The sequence below is a fragment of the Bos indicus x Bos taurus genome, chromosome X (assembly GCF_003369695.1).
Source record: "Bos indicus x Bos taurus breed Angus x Brahman F1 hybrid chromosome X, Bos_hybrid_MaternalHap_v2.0, whole genome shotgun sequence".
NCBI lineage: Eukaryota > Metazoa > Chordata > Mammalia > Artiodactyla > Bovidae > Bos > Bos indicus x Bos taurus.
In genome coordinates, this window is record NC_040105.1 from 65,686,836 (window position 1) to 65,703,591 (window position 16,756).

General features: G+C 41.5%; 1 protein-coding gene across 1 annotated transcript in view; it reads left to right on the forward strand.

Annotated features, from left to right (window-relative positions):
• The first annotated feature begins 3,088 nt into the window (after positions 1-3,088).
• Positions 3,089-16,756, forward strand: part of NHSL2 (NHS like 2) — a 150,463-nt gene continuing 136,795 nt past the window's right edge. The window contains exon 1 of the mRNA XM_027533559.1: positions 3,089-3,265. The gene's annotated coding sequence lies outside the window, so the exon portion shown is untranslated. The remainder of the gene's footprint in view (positions 3,266-16,756) is intronic.

A 16,756-nucleotide genomic window follows, 5' to 3' on the forward strand; every position in this document is an offset into this window, starting at 1 on the left:
AAGCCCATTTGTAGATAACAAAAAGAGTTAACTTAACTTGTAGATAACTTAAAGAGCCTCTGCTGTGTCCTAGCCCTGGCTCTAAGCACTTTACATGTACTTATCCATTCATTGCATCCTCACAGCAACTCCAGTTTTACAGGTGAGGAGACAGGCACAGAGAAGCTAAGTAGGGTGGCCCAGATCACACAGCTATTGAGTAGAAAAGGGGGCAGACCTGTCTCCAGTGCAGTAAACCACAGTGCTATCAGCCACATTTGGGACTGTCAACAGTAGAGTTACAGCCTTTTTCCATATCACATCACAGTTATCCCAGGTATCTCAAAAAATCATTTTTTTTTTTACTATCTCAAAAGTTTGTTAGTATTAGACCTATTGCTAGATCTTGTTACATTGAATCTGTTCATCAAGAAGCACATATGACTAGACTGTAAATTGTATTTCTGTATACAATAATGTTTCCTTTGTAATCCTAAGTAGTTTTTCAATATGCTGCTGTTGCTGCTAAGTCACTTCAGTCGTGTCTGACTCTGTGTGACCCCATAGACGGCAGCCCACCAGGCTCCTCGGCCCCTGGGATTCTCCAGGCAAGAACAATGGAGTGGGTTGCCATTTCCTTCTCCAATGCATGCATGCATGCTAAGATGCTTCAGTCATGTCCGACTCTGTGTGATCCTACAGACAGCAGCCCACCAGGCTCCTCCATCCACAGGATTCTCTAGGCAAGAATACTGGAGTAGGTTATCATTTCCTTCTCCATTATTTAATATATTTAAAGGCATTTTTTTTCCTGCAAAAGGGTCTGTAGACTGCTAAAGGGCTTTGCCACATACCCTAGAAGGCTCCTCCAATAAAGGGCAGGCTGGAGAGTTGGGAAGCATGCATACTGAGCACCCCTCTATGCCAGACACTTTGCCCATGTACTTTTATTGCAGCTCCATGACCCCAGAAACTGTGTGATTATCCCACTTGATACACAAGGAGACCAGGGCTACTGAGGAGGAGAGTATAGTGTACAGTCACCATCAAGTATGTGGCCAAGCTGGACTGTGCATCCAGGTCTGTCTGACCAGAGTCTATTTTTTAAACACTGCAGCTGTGTGTCTTCCTGGAATGTGAGTGTCAGACCTCACATGCAGTTTCCTCAAATACAGATGACCTCCCCAGGATAAAGGACAGCTTTTTATGCATAGAAGGTAGCATACTTTTTCAGCCCCAGTGCATCTCCAGACCTGGGTTGTGGGATGAAGGCCCTTCCAGGGAGGAGGGGAGCGTCTTGAGAACAGTACCAGATCTGAAGCTTGACAGCAAGAGGGATGTGGCATAATGGCTGATGGCCACATGCCTGAGTTCAAATCCCACTCTTGAACCAATTGCTTCACCTCTCAATGCCACAGTTTCCTCAACTGCAAAATGAGAATAAGAATGATACCTCCTATGATGGTCATGTCTTTTTACACAGTTCATGAGGTTCTCATGGCAAGTGTGCTGGGATTGTTTTCCATTCCCTCCTCCCGTGGAGCACCAATGCAATGGACATGAACTTGGGCAAACTTTGGGAGATGGTGCGGGACAGGGAGGCCCAGCTTGCTGCAGTCCATGGGGTCGCAAAGAGTCTGACACAACTGAGCAACTGAAAAAAAACAATGGTGGTAATGAGGATTGGGTGAGGTAACAAAGCACTTAACATTGTCTGGCATGATGGTGTGAGCCACTGGCATTATTTTCTCCTGAGAGAGTGATGCATGCAGGGAAGAACTGCTTCTGGAATAACTTTGGGAGGTGCCAACATTTTCTCTTTTCCTATACCTGTTAGCTGGTCACCCTTCCTCTGATTCCCTGATATCTTAAGCAGCAGGAACCCTCAAAGCCATGGCTTGTACCTCTGATGGCACATTAGAATCACCTCCCGAGTTTTTACACCAGTGGTGCCCAGGATGCCCCAGACTGATGGAATCTGACTCCAGGGGTGAAGCTTGAGTATGAGCCTTTTTTCTAAAGCTCTTCAAGAAATTCTTATGTACAGACAGCTGAGAACCATGGCCTCAAAAGGAAATGAGGCTGTGTGCTGTTCTTCGGGGTGAAAAAGGAGGGGGGAGCTTGAAGACAGTGCCCCACTCTGCAGACAGACTGAAAAGGAACACAAGCCTAGGTGTGGAGAGCAGGCAGGCAGCTTTAGGGAAGAAGAGGAGCTGGAGTCTGCAGTAAGAAAGAGCCACCAGGCCCAGAGCCTGGCCCCCAGACCTTGCCAAGCTGATGGCCTAGGTGGTTTTCCTACAGAGGAAGTGAGAAATATGGAGGCAAGGGGAAGATCAGGATGTGCTCATAGCCACTTTCTGCACCCCTGAATTGCAGAGAACACGGAAGATAGGCTGTTCCTTCTCCTCCCCTGGCACACACACAAAATGGCTCCCTATCTATCCACTCACCAGCTCACACCCGGATTCCACCCCTACCCAACCCAGCAAAAAAGTCCCAACTCTGATCCTTGTAAGTATCTCTGAGCTGGAACAGCACAGGCTGCTGAGGGTCAGATGCCAGGACCCTAAGCACCTCAGGGTGCTGCCTTCCACTGTAAGAAGAGACAGCAGCAAGCTGGGAGCTTGGGAGGGCTGCCACTATTAGCTTTTTATGTGTCAAGAAGGGAAACCACGGCTGAGAGGAGGAGAGTGACTTGATCGTGGTGACACAGGAAGTAGTGAGAGATGGGACTCATGTTCCAGTGCTCTTTTTCCCACACTCACTTACAGACTTCAAGAGACCAGCCCAGTGACTCTAGCTAGCAGAGTCACCCAGCAGAGGTCTTAAGTCGGCTGCTCTGAGGGAATCTCCAGTTGTGGGTCTAGATCAAGAGTGGAGGTGTGGGGCATTTGGGGTTTTGCACTGTGTTGCCTTCCCCCTATCTTTTGTCCTGGGACATATTTGGGCCAGGTGAGATTTGCCCCCCACCCCCGCATAGTGGAGACTATGTCTTTAAGAAAGGCTGAGTCAGAGCCTCAAGGATCAGTTTCAGGCAGCCCTCAGAAGGCAAATCTGGATTGAGTTTAGGAAGAAAAAAGAAGGGGTTAGCTTTGGTCCTGCCTCCTTTCCTTTCTCTCCTTTGCTTGTCCCTCCTCCGGCCTTAGTCTAGAAATTCAGTTCACTTGGCCAGAAGGTTACAGAGCCGAGGGCTTTCCCCAGCAGCCTTGTCCTCTCATTTTATCCCTCCTCCAGCTCCCAAGCACACATTCTGGAGGACTGCTGGGCAAGTTGCTGGAATGACTAGGTATGTAGTCTGGATATTTTAACTTTTGCCCTGTCAGTGAGGTCTGGGAATGTCTGACATTGACCTGGTGGGAGGTGGGAGCAGGACCTGCCAGGACCTCCAAGAACCTTGGTAACTGAGGCAGATGGGCCATGAGCACAGCCCCCTGGTTGATTCCACAAGGGGCTCTGTATTTGGGAGTCTGTAAGCTCAGAGGCCTGGTCTGTGCAGCCTGGCCTACCAGCACCCTTGTGAACTGCCTACCCAAACCCCGAAGAGTGGGAGTTTGGGAATGTGGAGTGTTGGCTTTGCTGCTGGAGGAGGAATTGAGGCCAGAGGGGAGCTAGGAACCCCATGAGAAAGGCAGATGGAAATATTTCCGGCCCCAGCCATCAGTCTGTTTGTCCATGACACACTGGTGTATAACCTCCCAGATGAGCAAACAGGGTTCAGTCGGCTCAAGTTGCATATGCGGTGGCCAAGAACCATGCAAGTTCTTCTCGGGCTTGTTTTCCATTTTGTGGAAAACTAAAAGCAAGGCTATTAGTTTTTTAGGACCTCAGAGAAAAGGACTTAATTCTGCTTAGCTGAAAGGGAGAAGTGTAAAGAAAGAGGTATGGAAGGCAAACTGGGCTGGTGATAGCGATTCAAGGAGAGCTTGATATATCTGTGAGCTAAAGAATGCTTTTCTTTTACATTTTAGATCTAATCCATGCATTTCTTTATGGTTTTATTCAACAAATATCTGTTAAATGACCAGCGGTGGCCACTGCTGGTGAGGGGAGCCAGTAACTCAACATGGCAGCTGATCCTCCTATCTGACCTCCTTCTCTACCTCTCTGCTCCTCCCTTTCCTCACCCCACTCCCAGCCCCTTTGAGAGAGAAAGAGGCACCAGCTTCTCGTGCACTCAGGTAACCTGATGAGGGTATGATAAGTGCTGACACTGTTGGCAGTAGAGTGGGTATATCTCATCTGACAGCAGTCTCTTGTGAAGGAAACTTGCAGCTGGGCCCCAAACATGACCTCAACCACTGGAAAAGACTTTGAACGTCAGAAACCAGCAGGGACACAGTTCAACTGAACTGTTTCTGGACAGAAGGGGCAGTGTGGGACCTTTCTGGACATTAGAGGTAAAGCTAGGCCCCTGGTCAAGCCTTTAGCATCATATGTGGGCCAAGGATCAGTTGGATTTACCAAGAGCATCTGAGGACTTTGTTCTTTGTGATTTAAGCGAGTTGTCATAATTTGGGCAGGAGGCATGCTGGGATTGCAGCCACTATTGAGGCTATTAAGGAAGGGGTGGGGTTGGGAATACTGGTTCTTGGGTGGTCTTTGGGTGTGGAAGACTTAGGCATGGCAGAGGCAAACGTGTGTGTGTGTGTATGTGTGTGTGTGTGTGTGTTATAGGAAGTAGTCCCTAGGAGAAAGAGCCTGGCAAAAGCCAGGCAGGAAATGTAATTCTGTCCAAGTACGCTTGGGATTCAGGACTGGACTCATAACTGGAAAGTTGTACAAGGGCCCAATGAATGCAGTGAAAGAGCAGTGAGACCAGTGCCAGGGCTGCTTACCCTGTTGGAGGCAGAAATGAGAGGGGGCTGAGCCAACTGGTGAGTTCCATGACTTCAGCTCATGGGGGACTGAGTGGGACTTCCAGGAGCTACTAACATTCTACTTAAAAAAAATCCTCATAGCAGTATCTGTCTACAATGCACTTTGAGCACTTGAGCTTGAATTGGGTTTATCTGAGGAGCTATTTCTGAGCCTAGAAGAGAGGGGGACTAGTTATTTGATTTCTTGAGGCTATGACAGTGACACTGTGCAAATTTATCCTTGTCCACCCTTCAAATTCCACCATGGTTGCTCCTGCATCTCCATGAAGGGCTATCACTGAGCTAGACCTCCCATCCCACTTCCTAGACCCCAGGATTTGCCTGCAAGCTCCTGTCGTTCCTTCACAGAATAAAGCTGCTGCCCCAAGGAAGTTGTTCAGTTGAGTGGCTGAGGGGAGAGGAGTCCAGAAAGCAGGAGGAGGATGGGAATCGTTTCAGGAAGGTTAAACGCCAGCCAGCATCCTAAAGATAAAATAGGGAGCTGGGCATTCCCATCTATGGCAATTTTGTGGAAGAAGCTCAGTGAAGGTTGTTTCTTCTCTCTCATGAGGGTGCATTTTGGAAAAGTGCTTCATTTCCTTTCCATGTTCCCCACACATTGTCTGAAGGGGCAGGTTTCATGTACTATTTTTTTGAAGTGGAGAAAATCGCCCCTTCAATATAAAGCTGAGTAATTGCAGTAAAAAGACACAAGCAAATGAGGCTTCTGCCCAAGTATGGGAAAATATCTGTCCATCTCCCCACTTAATTAGAAAAATGATCTGCTGGATAGTGAGTCATGCTGCCCATCAGCAAACAGCACCATCCCGAGTCACAGCTACGAATAACGTAGGTGAGAGATGTCAGCAGCTGTGACGAAGAAAAGACGTGAAGGGACTTGGATTCCCGATGCCAGCAGCTGTCTGGACCACCTTTGCCCCATCCTGCACAATAGATAATGCACTGAACTGAGCTGCCTTATCATCCATAATGCACGTAGATCAGTATGCCTGGGAGCGTCAGTGCATCTTGATTAGTAGGGTCTCTGCAGGGAACAAGAGATCTAGATCAATCTACAGCTCTTTGCATAGTCTGGGAGTTCCTTTTTATTGAGCAAAACATGCATACAGTAAGTGCAAACAGTGTGCTAGTTGTAAATGTGTAGCTCAATGGATTTTTACCTATGTGTACGTCTTTGTGTAACCAGAAGCCAGATCAAGATAAAGAACATTTGCAGCACCCTAGAAGGCTTATTTTTGCCCCTTCCACCTGGGAGTTCTTTATTTACTTGCACCTAAGTACTGCAGCCAAATGTCTGGGATCAGCAGTGCGCTGGTAAATGTTTAACAACCAGTTCTGGTGTTTGTGGACAGTGCCTTGCTTTGTAGCATTTGCCAATTTTTATGGCCTAAATATTCCCACCATGGCTGATTTCAAGCTGTGAATGGTTTAAAAATTGGTTTACAAAATTCTGAAAATATAACAGTTGGCTATGGTGAGCCAGGGTAAATTGCTCCAACACACCAGTGGTTGTGATGTGGGATCAGAGAAAACTGGGGTCCACATGTCTACTCAGCCCACCTGGTGTGATGCAGGTGGAGATGGGTTCTCAGATACTCCCAGGTGCAGCCCTAGAGAGAGAATTGTTCATAACTTACAAAACAGAAACAGATTTACAACCTTAGGGAGCAAGCTTATGGTTGCCAGGGGGGGAGAATTGGGGGAAGGGATAGTTAGGGATGCACAATTACACACTGCTATATTTAAAATGGATAACCAATAAGGACCTACTGTAGGAGAAGGCAATGGCACCCCACTCCAGTACCCTTGCCTGGAAAATCCCATGGGCGGAGGAGCCTGGTGGGCTGCAGTCCATGGGGTCGCTAAGAGTCAGACACAACTGAGGACTTCACTTCCACTTTTCACTTTCATGCATTGGAGAAGGAAATGGCAACCCACTCCGGTGTTCTTGCCTGGAGAATCCCAGGGACAGGGGAGCCTGGTGGGCTGCCATCTATGGGGTCGCACAGAGTCGGACACGACTGAAGTGACTTAGCAGCAGCAGCAGCAGTATAGCACATGGAACTCTATTCAGTGTTATGTGGCAGCCTGGATGGGAGGGGGTTTGGGGGAGAACGGATACATGTATATGTATGTGTACATATATGTATATGTATCCCTTCGCTGTTTACTTGAAATTATCACAACATTGTTTGTTAATTGGCTATACCCCAATACAAAATAAAAAGTGTAAAAAAAGAGAGAGAGAATTATTCACAGAATTTAAAGAGATCTCTCACTTCTTTCATCCATGCACCAGATATTAGTTATGCCTCTATTCTAGAGTCATGAACATGAGTAAACCATGGTTCTATCTCTCAAGGAGTTTCCATAATTTAGCATTGGAGGGAGAGGCAGACATTGGAGGTATGTATGCAATAAACGGTTCTAGGGACTGGAGTAAGAGACTCATGGGATGTATTGAGGACACCGAGGAGGGTTCATTTCTGCCTTGGAATCTGAATTTCTTACCCCACTTGACTTTGGAAAGTGCCTTGAGGTTGAGGAAAAGCACATCATACATGTCTGTCTTGGATCCTGATTCTACCTCTTCCATGCTGTATGATTTGGGGCAGGTCATTTAACCTAGCTGAGCTTCAGGTCCCTCATCTGTTAAATGGGAGTAATAGTAGTACCTATAATACATTACATAGTTATTTTGAGTATTAAATGAAATAATTCATGAATAGCACTTAGCATACATATGCACTTAATAATTATTAGCTTCAGTTAGAAATTATTAGCCACTAACTTGGACAAGCCCTGAGTCTAAGATTCATTTTCTTCATCTGAAATGAGAAAAAATGCCAACTTCGCCAGGGATGTCTTGAGAATTAAATAAGATTATATAGGTGAACTGTCTGGCTCAGAGCATGTCCCCAGCAAATGCTAGTTTCCATCCTTTCCCTGCTTTCTGATGTACTGACTTATGAACTGCTTCCAAAAAAACCCAGCTTTGACATCTTAGTAAATAAATACATCAAGTAATACACCAACCCACTTTAAAATTTTTTATTTTGAAATAATTATAAATTCTCAGCAAATCGCAAAAAAAAAAAAAAAATGTACAGGGGGTTCTTTACCCAGTTTCCCCTGATGTTGATATCTTACATGACTATAGTACAGTGTCAAAATTGATATTGGTACAATTCATAGTCCTTATTCAGATTTCACCAGTTTTACATGTACTCTGTGAGGGTGTGTATGTATTGTGTGTGTATGTAATTTTATCATATGTGTAACCATCCCCACATGTTTCCTTGGTGGCTCAGCAGTAAAGAATCTGCCTGCCAATTCAGGAGACTCAGGTTTGATCCCTGTGTCAGGAAGGTCCCCTGGAGAAGGAAATGGCAACCCACTCCAGTATTCTTGCCTGGGAAATTACATGGACAGAGGGGCCTGGCAGGTGACAGTCCATGGGGTTGCAAAGAGTCGGACATGACTTAGTGACTAAAGAACAACAAAACCATCCCCACAATCAAGGTGCAGAACTAATCGAGGTGGTCACCACAAGGATCTGCCTGGTGCTACCTCTCGATATTCACACAGCCACTAGCCACTTCCCTCATTACTAGCCCCTGGCAACCAAGATGCTATTCTCCACCCATATGGTTTTGTTATTTCAAGAATATTATATAAATAAGTTTATATCATATGTAATCTTTCAAGACTGTTTTTTTTTTTCATTCAGCATCATTTTCTTGAGGTCCTTGCAAGTTGTTACATCTATCAACAATCTGCTCCTTTTTATTGCAGAGTAGTAGTCCATGGTATGAAGGTACCAGTTCATTTAACCATTCACCTGTTAAAAGACATCTGTGTTGTTTCCAGTCTGGGGCTGTATGAGTAAAACTTCTATGAGCATTCATGTAACAGGTTTATCTGTGAACATAAGTATTCATTTCTCTGGGATAAATGCCCAAGAGTGCAGTTGCCAAGTTGTATGTTAATTGCATGCTTAATTTTTTTCCTATGAGGATTTTTTACTGAGGTATAGTTGATGTACAATATTACATAAGTTTCAGGTGTACAACATGGTGATTCACAACTTTTAAAGGTCATATTCCATTTATGGTTATTATTGACTCTATTCCCTGTGTTGTACTATAGGTCCTTGTAGGTTATTTATTTTCTTCATACTAGTTTGTACCTCTTCATCCCCTACTCCTATCCTGTCCCTCTCTACTTCCCTCCTCCCACTAGTAACCACTACTTTTTTCTCTATATTTGTGAATTTCGTTTTTGCTACATTCTATAGTTCTTTTAAGATTCTACAAATAAGTGGTATCATACAATGTTTGTCTTTCTCTGTCTTATTTATTTCACTTCTTTTAGCATAATGCCCTCCAAGGCCATCCATGTTGTTGCAAATGGAAAAATTCACTCTTTTTATGGCTGAGTACTATTTCATTGTGTGTGTGTGTGTGTGTGTGCAGAACATCTTCTTTATCTGTTCATTTCTTGATAGACACTTAGGTTGCATCCATATCTTGGCTATTGTAAGTAATGCTACTGTGAACATTGGAGTACAAATACCTTTTTGAATTAGTGTTTTCCGTTTTTCTGATACATAGCCAGGAGTGGAATTTCTGGGTCATATTGGTAACTCTACTTTTGTGTTTTTGAGAAACTGCCACACTGTTTTCTATAATGGCTGCACCAATTTACATTCCCACCAACAGTGTGTGAGGGCTCCCTTTTCTCCACATCCTCACCAACATTCGTTATTTGTGTTCTTTTTGATGATAGCCATTCTGACATGTGTGAGGTGATACTTATTTTTGACTGTGCTGGGTCTTCATTGCTGCATGCAGGCTTTCTCTCGTTGCCGGGAGCAGGGGCTACTCTTGGTTGCAGTGCATGGGCTTCTCATCGTGGTGGCTTCTCTTGCTGTGGAGCACAGGCTCTTAGACACACGGGCTTCAGTAGTTGCAGCTCATGGGCTCTACAGCTCAGGCTCAGTAGTTGTGGTGCACAGACTCAGTTGCTCCGTGGCATGTAGAATCTTCCTTGACCGGGGACTGAACCTGTGTCCTCTGCATTGGCAGGCAGATTCTTTTACACTGTACCCCCAAGGAAATCCTCATTGTGGTTTTAATGTTCATTTCTCTGATGATTAACAATGTTGAGCATCTTTTTCAAGTGCCTGTTGGCCATCTGTGTGCCTGCTTTGGTAAATGTTTATTCAGGTCTTCTTCCCATTTTTAAATCAGTTTGCTTGGTTTTTTGATGTTGAGTTGTATGAGCTGTTTGTATATTTTGGGTATTAACTCTTTATTGGCCATATCATTTGCAAATATTTTCTCCCATTCAGTAGGTTGTCTTTTTGTTTTGTTGATGGTTTCCGTAGCCGTGCAAAAGCTTTTAGGTTTAATTAGGTCCCATTTGTTTGTTTTTGCTTTTATTTTCTTTACTTTAAGATAGAGATCCAAACAAATACTGCTACAATTTATGTCAAAGAGTGTTCTGCCTAGTGGCAGTACCAGGATTTGATGTGGTCACTTTTGTTTTTTAAGCCATTCTGATAAGTGTGATATCTCACTGTGATCTTACTTTACATTTCTCTAATTGCTAATGATGTTGAACGTCTTCTCATAGTTTATTTGCCATCTATATATACTCTTCAGTGAAATGTCTGTTCATGGCTTCTGTCTATTTTCTAATTGGATTGTTCTTTTTTTACTGTTAAATTTTGAGAGTGCTTTATGTATTCTAGCATGTAGATTTGTAGTTTCTTGGATATGTGGTTTACAAATACTTTCTCCCACTCTGAAGCTTTTCTTTTTGTCCTTTTCACATGGGCTTTGACAGAGCGTACATTTTAATTTTGAAGAGATTCAATTTATCAGATTTTCTTCTTACGGTTTGTCCTTGTGATGTCAAATCCAAGAACCCCTTACCTCGCCCTCAGTACTAAAGATTTTCTCTTTTTTCCCTAAAACTTTTATATTTACATTTAATTCATCATCCATTTAGAGATTCTTTCTTCCCCCCCGAGGAGGTCAATTCTTTCAGTGCCATTTTTTTGACAGGGTTTTTTTTTCCTCCATTGAACTGCTATTTCACTTTTGTCAAAAATCAGTTGGCTCAATGTTATGTGGCAGACTGGGTGGGAGGGGAGTTTGGGGGAGAATGGATACATAAATACGTATGGCTGAGAGTCCCTTCACTGTTCACCTGAAACCATCACAACATTGCTAACTGGCTATACCCCAATACAAAATAAAAAGTTTTTAAAAATCAGTTGGGCATATTTCTGAGTTCTCTATTCCATTTCATTGATCTGTGTATGTATTGCTCCACCAGTAACACTCACTCTTGATTAGTGTAGCTATATAATATAAGCAGAGTCCTCCCATTCTGCTCTTCTTTTCAAGATTATTTTTAGCTATTCTAGGGCCTACTGCCTTTCCACATAAATTTTAGAATAAAGTTGTCTATATCTACAAAAGAATCTTGTGGGATTTTTATAGGAATTTCATTAAACCTATACCTTCAATTTTGGAAGAATTGCTATCTTTACTATGTTGAGTCTTCCAATCCATGAATATAGTATTGTTTCTCCATTTATTTAGGTCTTTGATTTCTTTCCTAAGTAGTTTAGTAATTTTCAGCATAGAGATCCTGTGCAAGTTCAATACATAAATATTGCTTTTTTGGGAACATTTGTAAATGGTATTATGTGTTTTTTAATTTGGTTCCCACATGGTCAGTGCTTGTATATAGAAATGTAATTGTCTTTTCTGTGTTGAGTAAGAGTGGTAAAAACAGACACCCTTGCCCTGTTCCTGATCTCCAGGGGAAAACAGTCAGTCTTCCACCATTATGTTTAATGTTAGCTGCAGATTTTTTGGGAAGTGTTCTTTACTAAGTTGAGGAAGTTCTCTCTCTCTTCCTGGTTTTCTGAGCATTTCTATCATGAATGGGTATTGGATTTTGCCAAATTATTATGCTACAATTGATTTGTTCATGATTCTTCTTCCTTAGCCTGTTGATTACACTCATTTTTCAAATATTGAACAACCCTTGCATTCCTGGAGTCAACCTCCATTAGAATAAAACATCTACTTTGTCATGGCATCTCTCTTTCTGTATTGCTGAGTTCTGTTGCTAATACTTTCTTAAGCATTTTTGTGTCATGTGTCAATTCATGAAGGATATTGGTCTGTAGGTTTCATTTTGTCCTATCTTTGTCTAGTTTGGTATTGGGGTAATATTGAACTCATACATGATTTGGGGGAGTGTTCCCTCCTTTTCTGTTTTCTGTAACAGATTATGTATAATTTTTTTTAATTCAATATTTTAAATCATTATAGGACTATTCAGATGATCCATTTCTTGATTGAAATTTGGTAGTTTGTAGTTTTGAGATATTGATCCATTTCTTCTAAGTTGTTGAATTTATGAGTGTAAAGTTGTTTTATAATATTTATTATTCTTCTAATGGTTTCAAAATCTATGCCAATTATCCCTGTTTCATTCAAGAACCAGCTTTTTGTTTCCTTGATTTTGCTCAATTGCTTTCTCATTTTCCAATTTCATTGATTTCTGCTCTTATCTTTATTATTTCCTCAATTCTTCTTACTTTGGGCCTATTTTCTTTTTCTTCTCTTTTCTTGGAGTAGGAACTTAGATTATGAATCTGGGGCCTTTCCACTTTTATAAGGTAAGCATTTAAAGCCACAAATTTCCCTCTAAGCACTGCTGTAGTTGTATCCTACAAATTTTGACAGGTTATATTTTAATTTTTGTTCAGTTCAATGTATTTTTAAATTCTTTTGAAACTTCCTTTTTGACCCACAGATTGTTTAGAAGTGTGTTGTTTAACTTCCAAGTGTGTGGAGATTTTCTTGTTTGGGTTTTTTTTATCGACTTGTAGTTTAATTCCATTATAGTCAGAGAATACACTCAATATGATTTCAAGTATTTTAACTTACTGGGATCTATTTATATATATAGTCTAGGATATGGTTTACCTTAGTGAATGTTCATGAATTCTTGGAAAAATATGTATTCTGCTCCTGTTGGGTGGAGTGTTCAATGTATGTCAATTAAATCCTATGGATTGCTGGATTCTTCTGCTTTTGTCAAGTAGTTCTTTCAGTTATTGCAAATGGAGTGCTTAAGTCCCCAACTATAACTGTGGATTCATCTAGTTCTCCTTTCAGCTCTTTTAGTTTTTGCTTCTTGTATTTTGCAGCTCTGTTGCTTGATACATTCACAATTAGGATTGCTGTCTTCCTGATAAATTTATCTGTTCATCATTATGTAATGTCTTTCTTTTTCCCTAGTAATTTTCTTTGTTCTAAAGTCTACTTTATCTGATATCAATATAGTCTGTCTTGCATTTTTAAAATTAATGTTTGCATGACATATCTTTTTCCATCTTCTTACTTTCAACTTACCTATATTGTTATGTTTAAAGCAAGTTTCTTGTGGACAACATATAGTTGAATAATGGTTTTTAGCCCACTCTGTTAATCTCTATATTTTAGCTTTAATATGTAGGCCATTTACATTTAACATAATTATTAATATGTTAGGGTTTAAATCTGCCACTTTATCTTTTGTTTTCTATTTCCTTTTTGTGTCTTCATGTGGGTTACTTGAACATTTTTTAGAATTCCATTCTGATGTATCTAAATGTCTTTGAGTGTATCTCTTTGTATAACATTGCTGAAGGCATTTATAGATAGAGATAGAGATATCTATATAGATAGATATCTCATAAGATATAGATCTTTTCATAGTTGCTGATATTGTCATTTTACTAGTTCAAGTGAAGTATATAGTAATCTTCAGTTCAGTTCAGTCGCTCAGTCGTGTCCGACTCTTTGCGACCCCATGAACTGCAGCACGCCAGGCCTCCCTGTCCATCACCAACTCCCAGAGTTCACTCAGACTCACGTCCATCAAGTCAGTGATGCCATCCAGCCATCTCATCCTCTGTTGTCCCCTTCTCCTCCTGCCTCCAATCCCTCCCAGCATCAGGGTCTTTTCCAATGAGTCAACTCTTCTCATGAGGTGGCCAAAGTACTGGAATTTCAGCTTTAGCATCATTCCTTCCAAAGAAAGCCCAGGGCTGATCTCCTTCAGAATGGACTAGCTGGATATCCTTGCAGTCCAAGGGACTCTCAAGAGTCTTCTCCAACACCACAGTTCAAAAGCATATAGTAATCTTACCTCCCTTTATATCCTTTTTAGCCTCCATTTATAATTATCTTAACTATTTCCTCTAGATTCATTTAGAACTATATCAGACAGTATTATAATTTGTTTCAACCATAAACCATAATTTAGAAAATTTAAGATAAGAAAGTTCAACATTTACCCATATTTTCACTTACTCTACGTTTCCTTCCTGATGTTCCAAAATTCCTTCTTTAATCATTTCCTTTAAAGACTTTAAAGACTTTCGTTTAGCTGTTCTTTCAGGGTAGGCCTCCTGACAACAAATTCTCTTAGTTTTTCTTTCTCTGAGATGTTTTGATTTCCCCTCCATTGCTGAAAGATACTTTCATTGGACATAGGATTCTAGGTTGACAGCTCTTTTCTTTTAGCACTTGAAAAAATGTGCTACATTTTTTTTAACTCCATGGTTTCTGATGAAAACTCTACTGTCAGTTGGATTGTTTTTGCACCATGGGTAACTGTTTTTCTCTAACTGCTTTCAAGATCTTTTTCTTCTTCTTTAGTTTTCAGAAGTTTATTTGACTTGTCTTGGTGTGAATTTCTTTGAGTTTATCCCATCTGGGTTTGCTCACCTTGAATCTGTAGGCTTATGTCTTTGACTAAATTTGAGGAGTTTTCACCCTTTATTTCTGTTTGCCTTCTGGGGCTCTGATGATATAAATCTTAGATATTTTATCATTGTCCCATGTCTCTGATGTTCTGTTCATGCTTTTTAGTCTATTTTCTCTCTGCTGGTCAGATTGTATAATTTCTGCTGTTGTCTTCAAGTTCATAGATCCTTGCCTCTGTCATATTATTTCTTCTACTGAGCCTAACCAGTGCATTTTTATTATTGTATTTTTAAGTGCTATAATTTACTTTGGGTTCTTTTTGTATTTTTTGTTACTTTGGTTGAAATTTCATATTTAAAAAAATTAAATAGTATTTGTTGAAGCACTTTATGATGGCTACTTTAAAATCCTTGCTTTGTAATGCCAACATCTGATTCATCCTGGTGTTAGCATATGCTGATTGTCTTTTCTCACTCATGTTGTGATTTTCCCAGTTTTTGGTATGATAAGAATTTTTTAATGCATCCTGGACATTTTGAATATTATGTTAGGAGACTCTAGATCTTATTTCAATCTTGTATTTTAGCAGGAAGTCATTCTATTTAGGTTTAACAGGTAGGTCCTGGCCTACCTCTGTGTGCCATGGTTCCAATGACAATTTAGTTTTTAGAGCCCTTACACTACTATTCTGGTATTTTTGTTCACCTTATTGGTGCTCCACATGGAAGTAGAATGCAGTTCTCCAAGACTGATACTGCTGTGTGGGGGTAGGAGACACCAGGCCTGTGAAGGAAGAAAGCTCTTCCCTAGGCCAGATGCCTGTGGGCCTCCCACTCGATCCCTACTGGTATCCCCAGTGGTGGCAGAAGATGCTTCCCCAGGCCTCTCACCAAGTTCTCGGTAAGCAGTGAGAGATACCAAGATTGCAAAGCGGAGAGTACCTCATCCAGCCAACTCTCTGGACAGCCCAATGCCAAGAGGGTTTTCACTCAATCTCTACTAGTGTCATCAAGGAAAAAAGGCTTACCTAGGCCACCTTCTGTCACTAGGTGGATGGCTGGGAGGTGCTGGACATGAATTGCCTTCTGCCACAAGGTCGAGGGTTGAGAAATGCTAATCAATCCCATTTAAGAAGCCAGACCACCAGAAAGCTCAAAGAATCCCAGTTTGCTTTGGCAGCACAGGACTCATACTTTCAGGTGCAGGATATGGGAATGAGGTTTGGGAACCTAGGACCTAATCATACTTCTTTTCTTTGGGCAAACCATTTCACCTGTCTGAGCCTCAAGTGCCTCCTTTGTAAAATGAGGTAAAGGTTGTGTGAAGGCTTAAATGATCTTGGTATGTATCTGGCCCTCAACAAAAGAAGTGTGTGTAAAAGGATAAAAGCAGGGGCAGCCAGAAACACTTTATTGCTCCAGATTTTAAAAATTATACAGCAAAGTAGACTGGAAAATGTCAAGTCTTAACATTTTGCCACATTTGCTTCAGATCTTTTCTAAGAAACAGCTAATTACAGATCCAGCTGTGAGCCCCACCCCATGCTGGCCTAGAGGAAGTCAGTATCCCAAATTGGCTCTAATTCCCATGCATATATTTTTACTTCCACCACATACATATGATCCATAAATATATATATTGTTTTATGCATGTTTTTAAACTTTGTATAAATGGCATCATATTGTGCATGCATATTCTTCTGCAAATTTCTTTTTATAAATCATTATGCTTTTGAGATTTATCCATGCTGATACATGGGTTGCAATTTATTGATTTTTATTGCTGTATACTATCCCATATAGTTCAATTCAGTCACTTAGTCATGTCCAACTCTTTGCAACCCCATAGACTGCAGCACACCAGGCTTCCCTGTCCATCACCAACTCCCGGTGCTTGCTCAAACCCATGTCCATCGAGTCTGTGATGCCGTCCAACCATCTCATCCTTTGTCAGCCCCTTCTCCTCCTGCCTTCAATCTTTCCCAGCATCAGGGTCTTTTCCAGTGAGTCAGTTCTCCGCGTCAGGTGGCCAGAGTATTAGAGCTTCCACATAATTGCTGTACCACAATTTATCCATTCTCCACTTGTTAGACATTTAAATTTCTTCTCATTTTTCATT